This window comes from Leptonotus elevatus, chromosome 11 (assembly GCF_054856555.1).
Source record: "Leptonotus elevatus isolate MCC_2025b chromosome 11, RoL_Lele_1.0, whole genome shotgun sequence".
Lineage (NCBI taxonomy): Eukaryota > Metazoa > Chordata > Actinopteri > Syngnathiformes > Syngnathidae > Leptonotus > Leptonotus elevatus.
This window is the reverse complement of record NC_141249.1, coordinates 22,803,240-22,821,314: the sequence shown is the minus strand read 5'-3', so window position 1 is coordinate 22,821,314 and position 18,075 is coordinate 22,803,240. Positions and strand designations below refer to the sequence as shown.

At 38.8% G+C, this 18,075-nt stretch overlaps 1 protein-coding gene across 4 annotated transcripts in view; it reads left to right on the top strand.

The window, feature by feature from the left end:
• The window catches only part of lpp (LIM domain containing preferred translocation partner in lipoma), a 119,094-nt gene that overhangs the window by 743 nt on the left and 100,276 nt on the right, over window positions 1-18,075 (top strand). For 3 of the 4 annotated variants that reach the window (XM_086090265.1, XM_086090261.1, XM_086090262.1), the window contains exon 2: window positions 16,278-16,324. The gene's annotated coding sequence lies outside the window, so the exon portion shown is untranslated. Of the gene's footprint in view, window positions 1-7,451; window positions 7,506-16,277; window positions 16,325-18,075 lie in introns of those variants that run through there. The other variant, XM_086090263.1, reaches the window with a different exon arrangement.

Sequence of the window (18,075 nt, the reverse complement as noted above, 5' to 3'; positions counted from 1 at the left end):
GAGTCCAAGATGCAGATTCGTCAAACTGCCACAGGGGCTTTAAATGTGATATTATTACTCATGAAACCAGTTTAATAATGAGTACTTTTAGTTGTTTACTATTACATTACAATAATGAGTTTGTTATTGTTATTGTTATTATTATAATTATAATTATTATTATGGAAAAGGTTTCACATTCAAAACAGGTTATATTAGAGGTTCTCAAACATTTTACACTAAGTATTTCTGGGAAAAAAAGAATGTTGCTATGCACTCTTAATATTTAAAAGTATCCACCAATAATAACAAGAACGGCCTTTTATCTGTTATCATCATAGACACACTCCAAACAAATCAAATAAAGCACAAACATGATTCACAACTGTTTACAAGGAGTGCTGCAAAGCATGCTGGGAAGTGTCAAGTGTGCCTCTTTACCATCACAATAGGGACATATATTCGATTCAAATGTATTGCACTCAGAATTAGTTTAGTGTTGTTAAAGTTAAATGCCAATATATTGTACTCGTAAAACGTTAAATACAACTGAAGCATACTTAGCCTCTCATTCGTTATTGAACCAAGGCACACATTGTACCTTAACTCTGAAATAATGATGATTTTGCCTCAATCTACTCACAAATTTACTCACCTTAGGTCAAGTTTAGGCTTCAGTTGAAAATAAAGCTATTATTTTGTTATATGAATGTTAACAATTGCGCACACAGCTTAATTGTACCTTCTGCGATCTCATGGAAGAAATACTATTTGTCATTGGCATAGAAAGATGAGCCAAGAAACATTATTTGTAGTAAACAGATGATCGTTTTTTTCTAACCAATTAAGTGAAATTGGACAATTTCCTGTGGCATAGTGGTTGGTTTACAAGTAGACAAATCTGAGATCTAACCAGAAGTATATATTAATTAGTATGAAGAGTTTATACAACATGTAAGGCAAATAAATAAATGTCGGACATTGGTGTGTGCATTTCTGTTATGAGCAGGTTTGGCTATAATCACGAGTAATATAGCACGGTCGCCGTAGTAGGTACAGTACACATCGCAATGATTGAAAAAAAAAAAGTGTATCGCAGGGCAAAGGTAGGATTTACTTCACAGAATTGCAGTTTGCTCACCAGGCAGACCGTGCAGTTTTTTTTTATTGCTCAATGTTTGTTGTAATAAAATTCCTATCACTACTTAGCAGTTAGCAGATAATATAATGACGTTACTGCAAAACACACAAGTGAGCCAAGGCCGGGGTTAAAGTTGAAAGCGGGGGTGAATTGGGATCTGAAACGGGGGCCGCTTCATTAGGTACAGTAAAGCCTCGCTATTTGTTTAGAACGGTGATTCGCCAACATTGAATGCATCAAGGCGTATATTTTACATAAGTCGTTTTACACTTGTATGACAATCAAGAGTTTAAAGAGTGTTGTGTTGTTGTTTTTTTTAAAGTAAAGAAATTCCATCGTCTATAAGGTTGACAAAAGGTTGTGCGGATTGTAGCAGTGGATGCTTATTGCCTAATATAATCACGTTATGCTTTCTTTATTGAAACATTCTTACTGGCAAGCAGTTTTTCTTTTTGATCTCACAGACCGATGACTGGTCGCCCGCCGCTTCTCGTCGCACCATAAAAGGTCATCAACAACAACGCTGCGGTTTCGAGCGAATCGTACTCACTCTGCATATCATCTCCATAGAACACCAGTTGAAAACAAAATGATCAAACGGTACTCATGCTAGTTTTTGGCGCTAGGAGGCGGACTATGCTATTCAAGTAGGGGTTTGATCCCGAGTGAACCCTGTACAGTACACGGTGGCACCTTGATAGTGATGGACCGATTTGGCTTTTTCAAGGCCGATACTGATTATTAGTAGGCAAGGAGGACAATAACGAATCATTTGCAGTCAAAGAGAAGACATTAAGAAAAAAAGAAAAAAAGAAAAGCTTTTTCTTTTAATGTTAAACTAAATTGACAGCTTTGTTTAAAAATTCTAACAAAAATTGCAGGGTCATCAGGATTTGTTAAGCTAAATTAAATACTAAACAAGTAAATAGTTAACTTAAGTTTTCTACTGTAAATAAAGTTTTCCAAAATTTAAACGTGTCTTTATTGTAACTGTTTTTTTTTGTTTGTGTAATTAAAAAAAAGAAAAGTGTAAGGAGTTCCCAATGTCAGCATCATTTTTTTATAAAGTAGAAATTTAAATAGATCCATAAATGAAAAGTTCCTGCATCTCACTGTGCGACAAATGCATTCGAATCCAGCTAATTTTGGGGTTTTCATCAGGGTTCATAGATGGTTTCAAAAGATCTTTGCAGACAGTGAAAAAAGGTCTGAATATGTAAAAACTGTCTGTCAACATTTTACAAATCCTGATGAAAAAAACCCCCAAATCCGCTACGTTTGCAAGCATTCATCGCTCACTGCGCTCAGTGAGATACCAGCTTTATCGGCCTTCAGATTCGTAAAAAGGCCGATGCTGATATTTGTCTAAATGCCAAGTGTCGGCACCGATAATCGGCCCGGACGATAATCGGCCCGGCTGATAATCAGTCTGTCCCTATACCTTGATTTGACAAGATCAGCATGCTGTTGTTTCCGGTCTTATAGCAGTTGACGCTGGTGTAAAACTGGTGTTGACGTGGTGTTAAACAAGCAGGCTGTGGCTCGGTTCGAACCCCAGCTCCAACTGTTTGGCGTCAGTGTCCCGGGTTCAAGACACTGAACCCTAAATTGCTCCCAGTGGGCATGGTCGAGGTAACCGCAACACGGAGAACCATTGTGGCTGACTGACTGAGCCATCGCCCCAAAAACCTATGGACGAAATATGGCGCTGGTCGTACCTGTAGAAGCTGAAACTTCATTTCAAAGTTCTTCATGTAACGTTTTAGCAGTCAGTCGACTCACGCGGAGCCGCCGCCGTACCCCCATTAAAATGTGCCTGAGCGACTGCGATGAACCCACCAGGAGGGTCCGCGGCTCAAAGGCGTCTTTCAACTTTTAACATCATCAACACTGTCAAACGTGTCCTTTTTTTATTTTTTAAAAGAGCGCCGCCGCGTTTAATGCAGTCAGAAATGGTTCTGAGCGACGCAGATGTATGCGGTTTGATAGCGGCTGCTCTCAAGGGGTGCCGGGGCGGGAAGGGGGTGGGGGTGGTGGGGGGGGGGTATGGGGTTGGCATTATTGATTTGAAATTCACAGCCCTCTTTTTAACAAGTACAGTCAGACTCTTTTTCCCTGTTCGTTTATTCCGACGCCGAGTCAAAGCGCGTTGACGTCGCAATACTGTTTGTTTCTTAACTGCCACGTGTGTAAAATCGCTTTGCAATGATTGCGATTGATGTACAAGTTCCTATGAATATGTTTTCGTACTCAAAAATAGGCAGGAATGAATGAATCACAGCGCTAATAGTTTTCCGCATCACAATATGACGCAACAATGAAGTGAGTGCACTTTGATTTCACGGCCAGCAAATGTTTAAGCCTTGGAAGAGGTCTGCACTCTCGTAAGTGGCCTTAATATTTTTTTGGTTTGGTAATGCATTGATTGCTGCAGTTTTGCGGAAGAAAAACAACATGAAAACAGTTTTTGTTGCGCAAGCGGCAGACTACCTTTTTATAAAAGGACATTTTTTTCGAACTGCGTTGTGTGATGAATCAGATGAACAGAAAATCTTTTGAAAGACGAGTTATGTACTTTTCCCAACAAAGTGTGATGGGACTTATTTAAAAAAAAATAATACAAATTTGTCCTGGAGTTTAGTGGCTTGAAAACAAAATACCCAACTTGCTGTTCACTTTAAAGCATGTTGTCCTTCACCCAATTTTGTGTATATCAGTGACTGTGGTTTTCAATCCAATTTTTTAACTTTCACCTTTAAAGCTCTATAGGATTCACCCTAAAATGCTAGTTTCAAGCCAAATATTGTCAACTCTTTGAAACTGTTTTTTTTGCATCCACCCTATTTGGATTTTTGGGAATTCAGAGATTCCAAAACAACTTAAGCATTACACGCGCCTAAAAAGTGCTAAAGTTACTAGGCCACATTGAGGCCCCCCCCCAAAAGTGACACATTTGCGACAAGAATAATGACAGCAATTCCAAGAGGGAAGAATTCTATACGGCAAGGAGACGACTCACTGACGTTCATTCACGGGAAAGAAATGAGCGCTTTTGTTAAACAAAGTAGCAGATTACGAGCGAATGTATGAAAAAAAAAAAGAGGGTCCGTTTACTCCGCAGATTACATTGCAGTGATTAAAAAGGTATAATTAAAGTCTGATGACTCCCCAGGAGTGCCGCGGGGGTCAGCAGTGATGAAGGTGATATTAGCAGCAGCGCAGGAAAGACAGACAGACATTTTATTACACATTCAAGTCCTCCTGACGATCGTGACTGTGGATTTACTGACAAACGTAATTCACAGTTAATCTTCAATCATTGAACATGAAAGATATTACCAAAATTTGGACTAATAGTCGCTTCAGAGTATACTGTAAATCGCACCAGTCAAAAAAAATACATCATGAATTTAATCAATGTCCTATCCAACATAACCGCACGAGAGTTGCTTCATTTATCAATATTTACATATGGAATAACTGTAATGTTCTATATTAACATCGCATTCAATGTTGATATACCAATCATTGTAACATATTTACATATAATGCGGCGTACAACTCTGTGCCATCCTTTATTTAAATATTGAATGCGCTAACCAACGCTGCTAACATGCAATATTTAAAGGGATATTATATCGATTTTCTTTTGTCATGTTCTCATGGACTGGATTGGTCAATTTTGTTGAGCCAAAGTACTTGAGCTTAGTTTGACTGTCCTGGAGGGCGGGACATGTTGCGACACGCTGCGTACGCAAGCGGGGGCGCGCCAACAATGCTAAAGTGCGCGCTCGGTCACTCTTGTGAGCACTTAATTTCACAATACGTGAACTGCTATCCGTCACGATGTTCACGATGTTCACGTCTTCAACGTAGCCGCGTGAAACCTGGTAAGAAGGCGTAATGAGCCAATGTTTTCCATGAATGACTTCAGACTTGAAGTCATTCATGATGTCATGCTATTGCCATACTCACAATCAGGAAAAGGGTCGGGTTAAGATTTTAACGATACCACTACTATTTTTTCTTTTTCTTTCTTTTTTTTTTTTCTTTTCGATACCACTACTATTAACGATAATGTACGTTAACACTAAACTGTATTCTTATTGGTACTTTTTTTTGTTTAGAAAAACACCAAAACAAAAATATTAGAATCAAACAAGTAGGGCTGTCATTACCTGGAAAGGCAATAAATTGCTCAGTCGACAAAGCCCCCCCCCTTTACACATCAATACAGACATTCCGTACCGGTTACACGGTGACATTTATAAAGAACAGTGATACAGAAAGTAAAAATGGGGGCTTAATCAAACAGCGTGAAAGGGGCTTTGGATACTACCTCCAACGCTAGAAAATTGCCGGCTCACTTGATACCACTGTTTAATACGGTGGTTGCTTATACACAACAGAAACACAGGGAAGGAAATGGGGCAACATGTTGTTCGAAAAGGGCTTGTGATACCCCGTTACATCGAGACGGGTCGACTTTCCATCCCAATTCTATGCGGTGGATTCGACTTTCTACCTGTTTGTCTGACTTATCAAGCAAGTGGATGAACTTTCTGATCATCTCCGTGAATACAACTCCCCCTTTTGGAGCGTCCGCTAGCAACGATTTGTGCTGCATGCGGCAAACACGCAATTTAGCAAACACATGATGTATCCTGCGTATCCTGCAACATTGAGCAATAAAAGCCACAGACAAATTCCTGTTACGCAAGAGCAGATTACAAGTTTCTTGGATATTAATTTTCTCTGCGAAATAGAGCCACCGGAGGGAGGGGGGGGGGGGGGCAGCGGCGGACAGGCGGAATGCGCGGTAATTATTGCAAGTCAATTCGTAAGTGGGATAAACACCCTGTGAAGAAGCATTTTTCTAGGACGCGTCTTTCATTCAAGCATCAATTGGAGTTATTGGGGGACAAACTGCTGCGCTTGTTATGAAAACATGTGAAAAGCGCTTTGTTGTTTTGCCTGCTACTGATTGCGTTTAATGTAACCTCGTGACTACCATGAGTTTGTAAAATTCAGATTTCAAACAAACTAGCGTAGATAAAGGGGCAACATCTTAATACTTTTTCTACCTTGGGGAGATAATATGGGTGAAGCATGGCGTCAGAGTTGGATCATTTCGACGATTGAGTTTTTTTTTAAATCATTTGGTGGATTCAAAAATTTGATTATCATTTTGTTTAGATTCTCAGAACTCGAGAAAAAGTTTCATCCATGGTGCTGAGATCCAATAGGAAACACAAAAAGTTTTAAGAACCACAGTCTGAAATTGAACAGGAAGTCCACCATTTTGTTTTGATGAAACCATTTTGGGGTGAATTCCAGGACTCAAGACATTTTTTTTTTTTTATAAATTGCCACCAACATCAGTTCCAGCAATCAACATGGACTTGTATGTCATGAGAGCACACACAAAAAAGTCTGTTATTGAATGGCAAATGGGACACTTTGGTTTTAAGCTGTTTTTTTGCAATGAATTCAACAAAAAGTTTACCATTGTAATTTGGAACGACCATTTTAAAGGTATTTCCTGGACTCAAAAGTGAGAGAAAGTATCTGTTTTGCTAATTGTCACCAAAATTGATGGACACTTTTATCATAACTATCCGCGGCATCTTGTGCACGTTTTGTTTTGACCAATCACGTCAACGGATGAAAATGTGGTTTTCGGTCTCGTCTTAGGAAGAAAAAAAAAAAACCAAGAACATCTTTACCAGATAAAAATGCACCAAGCGCTTCTCGCTGTTCAACATTCAACAAGGGAACGGTGAGCAAATTCTGCGAGAACAGAATTAATTGCAGCGTCCCATGTTGGGTTTGTGTGTTTCCCCCGGCGTCTGCGCTTCCTGGTTTCGTCACAGCTGCATGTCCCGCCCTAAAAAAGGTCAGTTGCGAAATGTATCGACGGGAGAATTCAGCTTGCTGGCAAAGTTAAAAGTCTCAAGGACTCAAAATGAATAGGAAGTCAGCCATCTTGGTTTGCGACAATTAGTCCGAACGTACTCCTACTCGGTACACTCGCAGCTAAATTGGCTAAATTGCCATAGCGTTTTTAGTTAAGATCATTCTGAGAATTTGCCATGAAAAAGGAGTTGCAGTGTCCCGTTCATCGCCGCTTGCAGCTTCCAATATTTTGATTTCGGAGGTATGCACCGCAGCACTGGCTCTCTCTTGACATTCCCAGCGAAAGCAAACCAAAAGCGACATTGCTCTCCATTGCTGACTTCATACTTTCTCCATATTTGGAAATGTTTACCTCCCTTGCGATGCTCGACAGTGATCAGCAGAGAAAAAGGGATGTGAGTCACTTGGGCTGCGCACAAGTTTGTCTGCCATTTGCTTTCCTGTTGCGCTTCCCTGATCCAGAGGAGCTGTGAGTACCTTCTTTTTATTGATTAATAGTGTCTGGAGAAGCTGCAGTCTGGTGTGTATTAAGGCTGAAATGGTTGCTGCGAGACCACAAAAACAAACAAAGATTTTGGTACAATTTTCTGTCTGTGCCTGAGGCCTTTGAAGACGGAAGATAGCGACTGTACCTTTAAGAGTGTTGTCTTCCCTTCCTTCCTTCCTTTCTTCCTTCCTGCCTTCCTTGCTTCCAGCTCCCACGCTCACACTTCAAACATTGGGTGGAGAACACGGGAGGACGAAATGGGGATGTGAAGAGAGCGCTAACTTTGACTTGGCTGCGAGGGCCAAGAGATGTCCTTATCTTGTCGGTTTGGCGCGGGGAGCTAGCAAGTTATCACTGAGCCTTTGAAGACGACGAAGCACCCGTGGACCTGCTGCTATCGTACCCGTCTAGTTGTGGCTCCAGGCCAACAAGGTCTGGTTCTGAAGGGCTTTGTTTAACTGAAAATGTTTAAAAAAAAAAAAGAAGAAAAAAAGGGTCTTTTTGAGCATTTGTTCACACAGCAATGACCATTTGCAAATAGGTCGGGAAGTTTTTGAAAAACGTTTTTTTTTTCTTTTTCATTTCAAGCCAGAAAACTGTTGGCTGTGAAAAAATTGCTTTAGCTAGCGCTTGTTCATCCTGCTTGCGTGCTAAATGTGTATTTAAATATATATTTTTTTAATTTTATTTGGTTCCTCCGGGCGAACAGTGTCATATTATTCCATAGCGCTTGTTTAACTAAAAACTGCAAAAAGTATTGTTTTGTCTATTCGATTACAAGACAATAATGTTTTGAGCTCATTTATTGTTTACCTGTTGCTATCGCGCATGCTAGCAATGTCGCATTCCAAACGAAGGTGAACGGAAAATGGTAGAACATTTGGCGATTGGGGTGTTTGTTTACATGGTAACAAGCTTAAATGGATGGAATTAACCGTTTCCACTTTAAAGCAGAAAACACTTGTCTTTGAAAATGACACATTGCTCAGCTTTGAATCTTGTTTATCGACCGCTGACCCTGCTGGTATCAATCTATTATGTTTTTAATTGAAAATAAAAAGAAAGCATTGTTGGCATTAATGTATATGACATATGAAAATAGCTCTGGTATTTAAAAAAAGAAACAATTATCATTTTTCAAGGCAAAAAAACCTGTCATTGTGCAATAATTATCTCCCACTTCTGAATCTCGGTGAATGCCTGTTTACACTGCAGGTACGATAGCCTTCTAGTTACTTGTCATACATGTATAGCTCGTTTGGAATTCTCAGATTTTCCCTTCAGGCCAACTTCTACATATTTTGAAAAGCCCCTTTTTCACTTCAAAGGGTAGCAACAACAAAAACATTGTTTTGACCTGTGGTTGGTTGGGTCTTTGTGTTTTGCAAATATTGACATCATTTTGGTAAAGATGTCATGACAACAGACATTGCTGTCTGGGAATTGATCTGATAAATGATAACCTTTTAACTACCATGTCTTTCTGATTGCGGCTATAACAACTAAGCATTTTCGAAATCATTGCATGAATTAAAGTTTTTATCGGAGTTCTTTTAATTGACAGTCATTCGTCTGCTAGTTAAAAAGTCCTACTGACCGTCGGGGTCCGTCACTCAGAAACTTAATCTCGGCTCACTCTTCTTTTTCTACTTTCGTCCTTAATTTCAAGACGTTGGCAAGTCGTCTGAAAAGAAATCTCAACAAGTCAACAAATTAATACGTGATTAACGAGAGCAATTACACCGCCGCCGATCCTGACCCAGCTCAAGCGAAGATTATCTGTATGTCATTAATCACTTTAAAGGTTTTGATTACTTTCTGTTTTTCCTGCTTAAAGTCATCCTTAAGCAATGCTAGCCCTTCCCAAACAGCTATTTACTGTTAACGCCTTTAGAGTGCCGATTGGAGATTATACGCACGTGTGCCATTATAGTGGCAGCGTATTTCCATTTATTCCTCTTGGGCTTTAAGCACTTTTGAAGGATTTTTGGATTTGCTGCCCCCTCTTCCCCCTTCTCCCTCAAACCGGTTGGGCTGATTTAATAAATGCGCGCTCTCTGCGGCTGCAATCTTGCGTTACCTGTGGGTCTCTGTTTTCTTCTCATTCAGGCCTTTTCCCTCATTTGTGTTGGCATCGGGCCAAAAACTTGCACCTCCAAATATGTCAGGAGACCCCAAAAACGGCATGTTTGTTCAACTGCTGCATCATCAAAGAGAGCAAGCTTTTTTCAACACTTTAGATTGATCAATAATTTGTAAAAGTGACACCCACACGAGTGTGGACTGACCAAAAGTATATATTTTTTTTAAAATTGGGATTTATGAGGCTTCGGCCAGACAACAGCGATTTACAAAACAGCAATACTTGAGTTAAAGTTGTGCTCTTACAAGAATAAAGTTGTATTTTTTTTAAAGATAAAATCAAGGTTTTACAAGACTTTTTGTTTGTTTTGTTTTTTAGTCACAAATGCATACACATAAATAATCTTGTTTAAATACAATTACATTTTTTTACAGAATATATTTGTATTTTTGGAGCATAAGATTGCATGTAGTTTTACGAGAATAATTTAATATTTTTATGAGAATAAAGTCTTAATCTCAAGAGATAACATTTAATTTAAGGAGATAACTTTTCTAGAAGCAATGAGAATGAATAAGTAATTCACAAGGAATTGTTATTATTTTTTAGTCAAAATCAGAATCTTTGAATAAAGATATAATAATAATAATTACGGTAAAGTAGTATTTGTCGAGAATAAAGTATTTTTTTGTGTGAAAAAAGCCAAAAATGTTCAGTCAATTTTTTGGGTAATTTACGTTGCCGAGCATGTGCCACTTGAGGTTTGGAGTCAAAAAAGAAAGCGTTTCATATGAGTCTTCTGGTGCACATTTCCACTAACTGTCAATGAGCATTTTTAACCAGTCAAGGAAATGCATCGTCATGAAGCTAACCGCCCCGGACAGCCAAACTAGCGCTGTGCCAGAAATGACATTTCCTGCATCCTCCTCCCCCCCTCTCGTTTAGCATGGGATGCCGCTAAGTGATTAAACTGAGATTAGGCAGCCGGGCCGCTGCAGGCTAATGGGACACACTTTGGCTGTGTGTGACTGATACACTCCCAGATGCCAGCCAGCCTCTAAAGATGTTCAAATGACTGTGGCGGCCTGTTGCCAAAAACACCACACCATTTAGAATAATAACGTACTCATGTAATATACACAAATGTTAGGATGACATAAGCAGCAAAGACGCAAGGGAACAACAATTTATATATATATATATATATATATATATATATATAATAAAATAATATATTTATATATATATATATATATATATATAATAACATAATATATATATATATATATATATATATATATATATATATATATATATATATATATATAATAAAATAATATATATATATATATATATATAATAAAATAATATATATATATATATATATATAATAAAATAATATATATATATATATATATATATATATAATAAAATAATATTTTTTTCATTAACCTTGTATTATAAATGAAGAAAATGTGGCATTTCGGGTGGAAAAGGTCAACATTTTGACCAGAAAAGTTTAATATACTATAAGAAGTACAGTAAATCCAAGTTACAAGTCTTTGTCATACTGGTGTTTTTTTTTTCTGGGTTCACAATGATGTCATACGTACTCCTCAACAGCTCAAGCATTCTCATAGCAAACAAACTCTTTTGTTATTTGACCAATTTAGAATGATTAGTAAGACATGTTAGATTTCAGTCTTACTTTCTACAGTCATCATTTGAATGTATAAAATGTCGGTTGAAAAGACGTTACATGAGGTAAACTTCTACGAAGTGAGATGGAACGCTGGCCGTAATTTACATTTCAACAGTTAGGTTGATTAAAAAATAGAGGTGGCGGAAGGTCAGACATGATTAACATGATGATCATTGAGGGACTGGTGAATTAATTAACTTTTCTGTTTCTCGGATTAATGGCACATCTTTTTTTCATGCGGAAATGATAGTGTGTTGTTTAGCGTACATTATCTGGCAGGCAAGTTACTTAAAAGACAACCCAACTAAACCTTTTATACGTGTCAATCACAGGGTCCTAAACATTCCCGTAACCTAAACCCTAAAACACATCGTGCGGATTAACGCGACTGAATTGGAAAAACGTGAAGAAATTACAGTCCGGCGACTTGACAATATGTTTTATGTGATCGCTCGAGTCCAAACATGATATTCTGTTTATGCAGCAAAATCCAGCCGTTTTTTAGCCATCTCAGGGGTCGGCCATTTTGCCAGTTGCCCAGACAACAACCAATCACAGCTCACCTGTTTTCTGAAGCTGAGCTGTGATTGGATGTTACCTGAGATGTGATCAACTGTGATGTCATTTTCACCTGATAGCAAGTGGCAAAATGGCCGCCTTCTGATATTGATAAAAAAACGGCTGGATCTTACTGCTTAACTCATATTCCACTAACGCAATATTAACCAGAATACCGCATTTAGACTGGTGGGGCTGCATAGACAATATTATTGTCAAAAAATTTTGGGGGGATGACTTCCCCTAACCCTAACTCTTATTCTTGAAACTAAACCCTAAATCTTATTCTTGAAACTAAACCCTAACTAACCTAACCCTATCCTTAACCCGGAGCCCCGACACGAGCTTTGAGGCTAGGACTGAATTGTGTGGCAAGAGCTATAATTTTCCCATTAACATAAACCCCCCCTTTTTTTTTTTTTTATCCCGCAACATCACAATCTTTTTGTGCTGAGTCAAAACGTGTCAACATCCGTCACCGTTTCGACACGACGGCAAACGGGACAAGCACGCGTATTTCAACCGGCTCGTCGTCGTCGGGATTAATTGCCGACAAGTCCCCCGTGGTCCCAGAATGCAATTACCCACTGACCCAAATCATTTTCTTGGCCGCCTGTGTGTGTGTGTGTGTGTGTTGTGGCAATGTTACACCCGGGACTGAAGACCTCACACAGCTTCTATACATCAAGCTTGTGCGCCGCTTTATGTCCCTGTGTTAGCTCGCGCGTATGATGTAAGGCAAACATTTATCACCGCAAAATGTTTCATTCACCGATTATTCATCCACTGAATTAAAAGTTTTCCGTCTTTTAAAAAGTTTGATTACACGAATGAAAGCTCGAGTTCGGAACATCGCCGAACCCGACGTCAGCGTAAAACCTCAGCGTACCGTGCTCATGAGATCTCACTTCTGGATGAAACCTCATTAGACCTGGTGCACACACGTTTTTTTTTCTTTTTTTTTTTCTGTTTACAATGTGTTACAGACCCTACACAAGAAGATAAAAAAAAAAAAGGTATTTAATTTTTCCCAATAATTAGTAGTACCCTGGCAACTATTGTATACGAACATTATGAAAGTTCTATTGCTTCAACAATAGCTGATATTTTAGAGCTGTGACAAGGCCTTCATTATAGAGGACTCACTTGTCAGTCTCAATTTATTTGTCTTTTGTTTGCATTTGTAGCTTCATTCTTATTAACCTATATTAGATTCCTCGGAGGCTCAAAACAAGACAAACAAACAAAAATTGGCTTACCGAATGGAAACCATTTGTTGGTGGTGCGTTTAAAGACCTCGGGCTGCGTTAATGTTCTCATAATTGGTCGCAGGGGAGTGTGTTGCTTCTCAAGACATGTCAATGCATCTTTTAGCGGCTTGTCCCAGAAAATGTTTAATTGACGGATTAACCAATTGTGGACAGTATTTATGATGTAGCGTGTGTTGTGGATCACAGTTGTTGGCATTGATGTCTCCTGGCGGCCAAATCTGGAAAATCCATTTGACCCCTTTCAAGTAACTTTGTTCCGAAAGTGGAAGTCACAAACCAGCACTGTTGTTTGGTGTTGGGTGTGGATACAGGCCTACCTTGAATCTTCATTTTCAGAATTCTTGGTAAATACATGGGAACAAATTTGGGTTTCGCTCTTTGGGTTTTGAATTTGGTGAGGTTTCAGAGATTTGGGTATTGTTATGGTACGGGGTTGGGTTTGGATTAGTATTTTAATTAGGATAAGGTTTATGGGGTCATGTTACAGGTTTGGTTCCTTTTTAGAGCAGGGTTCACCAATTCCAGTCCTCAAGGTCCGGAGTGCTGCAGGTTTGAGATGTTTTTGCCTACACCACACCTGATACTAAAGATCACTATTGTTATCAGGAATGCTGATGAGCTGATTATATGAATCGGGTGTGCTAGTAGCCGGAAACATCTCAAACTTGCAGGACTCCGGAGCTCGAGGACCGGAATTGGTGAACCCTGTTTTAGGAGGGTTTGAGTTAGGTTTGAGTTAGGTTTAAGAGTACAGGGGATTGGTCTAGGTTTACGTAAATGACAGGTCTGGGCTGGATTATGTTTAGGGGTTATCGGGTTTAAGGTTAGGTTTGGCGTAAGAATTGGATGCGCTTCAATGATGAATGACACAACAGGCATCACGCAAAGCTGACTAGCGTCACACATTTTCACAATGGTTATTAATAGTCGCTTATAAACAATAAAACACTAAGTGGACACGGGAGTCTTATTGCTTTGAATGCGCTCAATTGATTTAACACCCTCTGTATGCTCTTCTATTTATTTGAACAAAAGGGTAATGTTTGGATTCATCGGTTCTGTCCCTTGTGTAACTGCAAAAGCGGATGTCAGCATTCACTTGAGCTTGCAACAAGGCTATAAATACACAAGCACAAGGCCAGGTGTGTTCACGGACCTATGTATTTTTCATTGGCTCTGCGCTACCATTTCCAGGCTATTAGAGTATCATGGCCCAATCCGGTTTGTTCCCAGCCAAACGGAACAGGGTCTCCATGGAGGTGCCGTGGCCTATGAAAAACAAAACCAAGCAAAGCAAAACGTCATAATAAATGTAGTTCAGAAAAATAGCAGTAGCGACAGAAGAAAGGCCAGAAAGAAGCGTCATTTCTTTGCTAGTGAATTTTTGCTCAAGGCTTTTGGACAATCTTCTTTCAGTATACATAAGTGGAACCTTTTTTCCCTTCCTTATATTCCTTATCTGAATGAATAACAACACATTGCAATCAAATATTTTTTGTGGAGGATTAATGAAAAGCCTTGTACTGTACTTGAAACATTATTTTTCAAATATTTTTTTTAAATAGCAAAAAAAATGGTGAAGATGCAAGTGCCTCGCTTTTAGTAGGAAAGCATACAAGTGGTATGAAGTATTGCCTCCTTGAGCAGCCTCTTTTTATAAGACCGTTTTGTGTGTCCACCCGATATCATACCAAGCTCTGCGGTACCCATAAAGTTCTCGAGTCCACTTTTTAGGGGCGAAGTTTGCCTGCACTCAACCATTAATTCATTCATTCGCAGCCATTTTGACTGAAGCAACCCCCTTCGCTCCCGGCTGTTTTATTGGATTTTGACTGATTTTGCAAGGCCCACAGAATATTGTGTTCTATTGCTACAAAAACATCAAACCGAATCTGTAAGTGGAAAAAAAAAACCTCAATCCCGCTCATGTGATATTGCTTAACTGTTGTTTAGTTGTTTGTTTTTTTAATCACTAAATAATGCCAAATAAACAGCAATAATTGGTTAAGGACAAATACAATTCTACCTGATTATTCCATTACTCAGTGGAATAATCGATAAAAACATATTTGACAGTGACAGCCCAGTCGTAATTTGTTTTAATGGGAGTATAGCATATCCTGTTGCATTGTAATTAGAGTAAATTATTTTGTATCAAAAGTAGTTTTATACATTTTGTCAGTACATCAGATTGTTGAAAGTGTATCAAGATACAGTATAGTAAAAAAAAAAATCGTATAATGGCACATCATCGAAATGGGGCACAAAAAGTTGTTGCCCTTTTTTTTGTTTCTGTTTTTGTTGCACGGAAAATAAACACCACTGTTTTGTTCCCTAACACGCGAACAAGCAAAAAGTTGAGAAAAAGTCTAGCTTGTCAGAAAATTATACTTGCAAAAAAAAAAAAAAAAGTGCGAAGGAGGCGGCCTGGATCACATCCAAACCGGCGCCCACCAGTAATTATGATGCGAGTACAAAGAAGAAGGATGCGCGGCGTCCTAAAGGGAAAAAAGGGGAGTGTAGGTGTAATAATTCCTATTCCTTCCTCGCCTTGCGCAGCTCGGAAGTTCAGAAAAAAAGCAGAACCCACCCTCCCTCCTCCCTTCATTTTAAAAGAGGAGAAAAAACAACAACTGTCACGTTGACTGACGCCCATCGTGCGCAGCATCTGTGTTATATCCCACCGCCGCTACTGTTGTTCCCTGTAGTATACGCCGCCATGTGGGAAGCTGACACTGTCAATTTACGGCAACAAAAGGATTCCTCAGCGAGAGCAACACGCATCTTTTTGGGGGGGGGGGGCCCTGGAGACAAAAAAAAAGAAGAAGAAATAAAACAGAAATCATGACGCCCCCACGTTTACCTGCATCCAAAGAGAATGTAGGACATTCCCGGCGCCAGAAATAGCAATTTCACTCACAATTATCGTTGTCAATTTATCCCCTGCAGTCAAAAGTTGCTGTTCAACTTTGTTTGCGTTGCACTTTAATGCGAACTTGGCGAAGAAAAAGCGGCGAGCCGAGCGCGCGTGAGAGGAAAACTTTCGCCGCCTGAGATTGGACAACAGACGAACAAACGACATGTATTTTTGCATTCGTGTTGTTTCCCATTCTGAATGCGTGTTGTGTTGTTTCTTTCAGGTGCTGCATTGTGTAACAACTGCCATCAATTTCTGTTAAAAGTTTGGGTGAGTATTTTTTGTTGTCTGTTTCCCTTCTTTTGACGACAAATGCCGTTAGAATTTGTTTATTGGTAAAACCAAAAATAATTTGGATAGCTCAAGGTGGCAATCACGGTACTCACGATACGATGTTATCACAACCATAACACGATACGGCAATTGATTTACAGTATGTTTGAAGAAAACCACTAAAAACTTATTTATTTATTATTTATTTATTTATTTATTTATTTTTATTAATTAATTAATTTTTTTTTTTTAACTTATTTAGATTTATTGAAACATACTAAAGATATCGGAGAGTATCAGTTGTCCGATACATACATTTTGGTATTCTGTCAATTTTTCCCTGAGGTCTCCAAGTACATGAATACAAAACATCTTTAGCAAAATAATTATTTTTGCAACAGTTTTTACAAATTTGCGTTTGCCACCCTGCGAAAAGTTTTCTTATGTTTTTTTTTTTGCATTCCTGTTTTATAACGCAAACTAATAACGTTCTTGACGTTGAAAGACTTAACGTCATGATACGTTTTCTTTGAATTAAGGCTTTAGATGTCGAGACTGTTCTTTCTCCAATCGATTTGAGTGCCACCATTTAGTGTTCGAAGCACGCAACGTAACGCAACACAATACTCGGCAGCGAATCGGCTACTGAGAGATAACAACTCATTCAATGAAGGATTAATTAATGTACCTAATGCTGCCTTAATATACACCAATTGCTGCAAGCAGTTTGTTTTCAGTTGGAAGGGGAATGCCTTTAGTCGTAAGCAGGGCTCGGCAAAAAATGATCCGCGGGCCGAATATGGTCCGTTGCGTTCTTTAATCTGGTCCATCATGCATTTAAATTGTCAAGAATTCTGCAATACATTGGTGCCTTGACTTACAAGTTTGATTTATTTCGTGCCAGCGCCCATAACTCACAACACTCATATCTAAATTCATAATATCAGCAATACTAGTGATTTTTCGCTGAGGATAAAGAATATATGCCTGTTAGTGCGTTTATATGCTCTATCTGCATGTGTTACGGTTGCTTGAATTCAAATACAAGTTGCCTGAAGAGCCATGCTTATTACAATATTGTTTTGCTAGTTTCACTGGCCTGTCTATGGCATTTTGCATTGTGTGTTAGCATTAAGCTAGAAGACTTATCAGACTTTTCAGGAGTACTAAAGAACGTGCTTTAGTTCAATGCACAATGTGTAATTATCTTAGTTTTATATTTAGGTTACAGGAAACTTTAACTTGGAGTGGCAGTAAACGGCTTGAAGCAAGCATTTGACCTCTTTTTTTTTTCTCGAGGAATTGTTAGCTATCTGCCTATTAGGTCAAAAAGCAACATGCCAAAGGCCAAAGCTCTGTGATGTAAAATTTGAGGTGGCAAGTTCTCCTTAATGTCTTTGTAAATTAATCACCACTATTAGGAATATTTTGTGGTGCCGGTCAGGGTGACAAATTCAAATCTCTTATTATGTCCATAAAAAATAAACACGAAATGTGCTTTCCAAAATGTGCACACAAGCATTACTGCCGTTGAATATGAAAATGTCGAATATATATTTTTTGAAGAACAGATGGCCAACTGCTGGTTGAACAGGTGCTCCAAGAGTGATTTTTTTATTCTTCTGGTAATAACAAACCCGTGCGCTTTGTGTTTATGCATCTACTATAACACAATATGCGAAAAGGACACAACTAAAGTGATGCAGTGCTTTCTTTGTAACATTTGTTTAGACTTGTCGTGGGTGTAG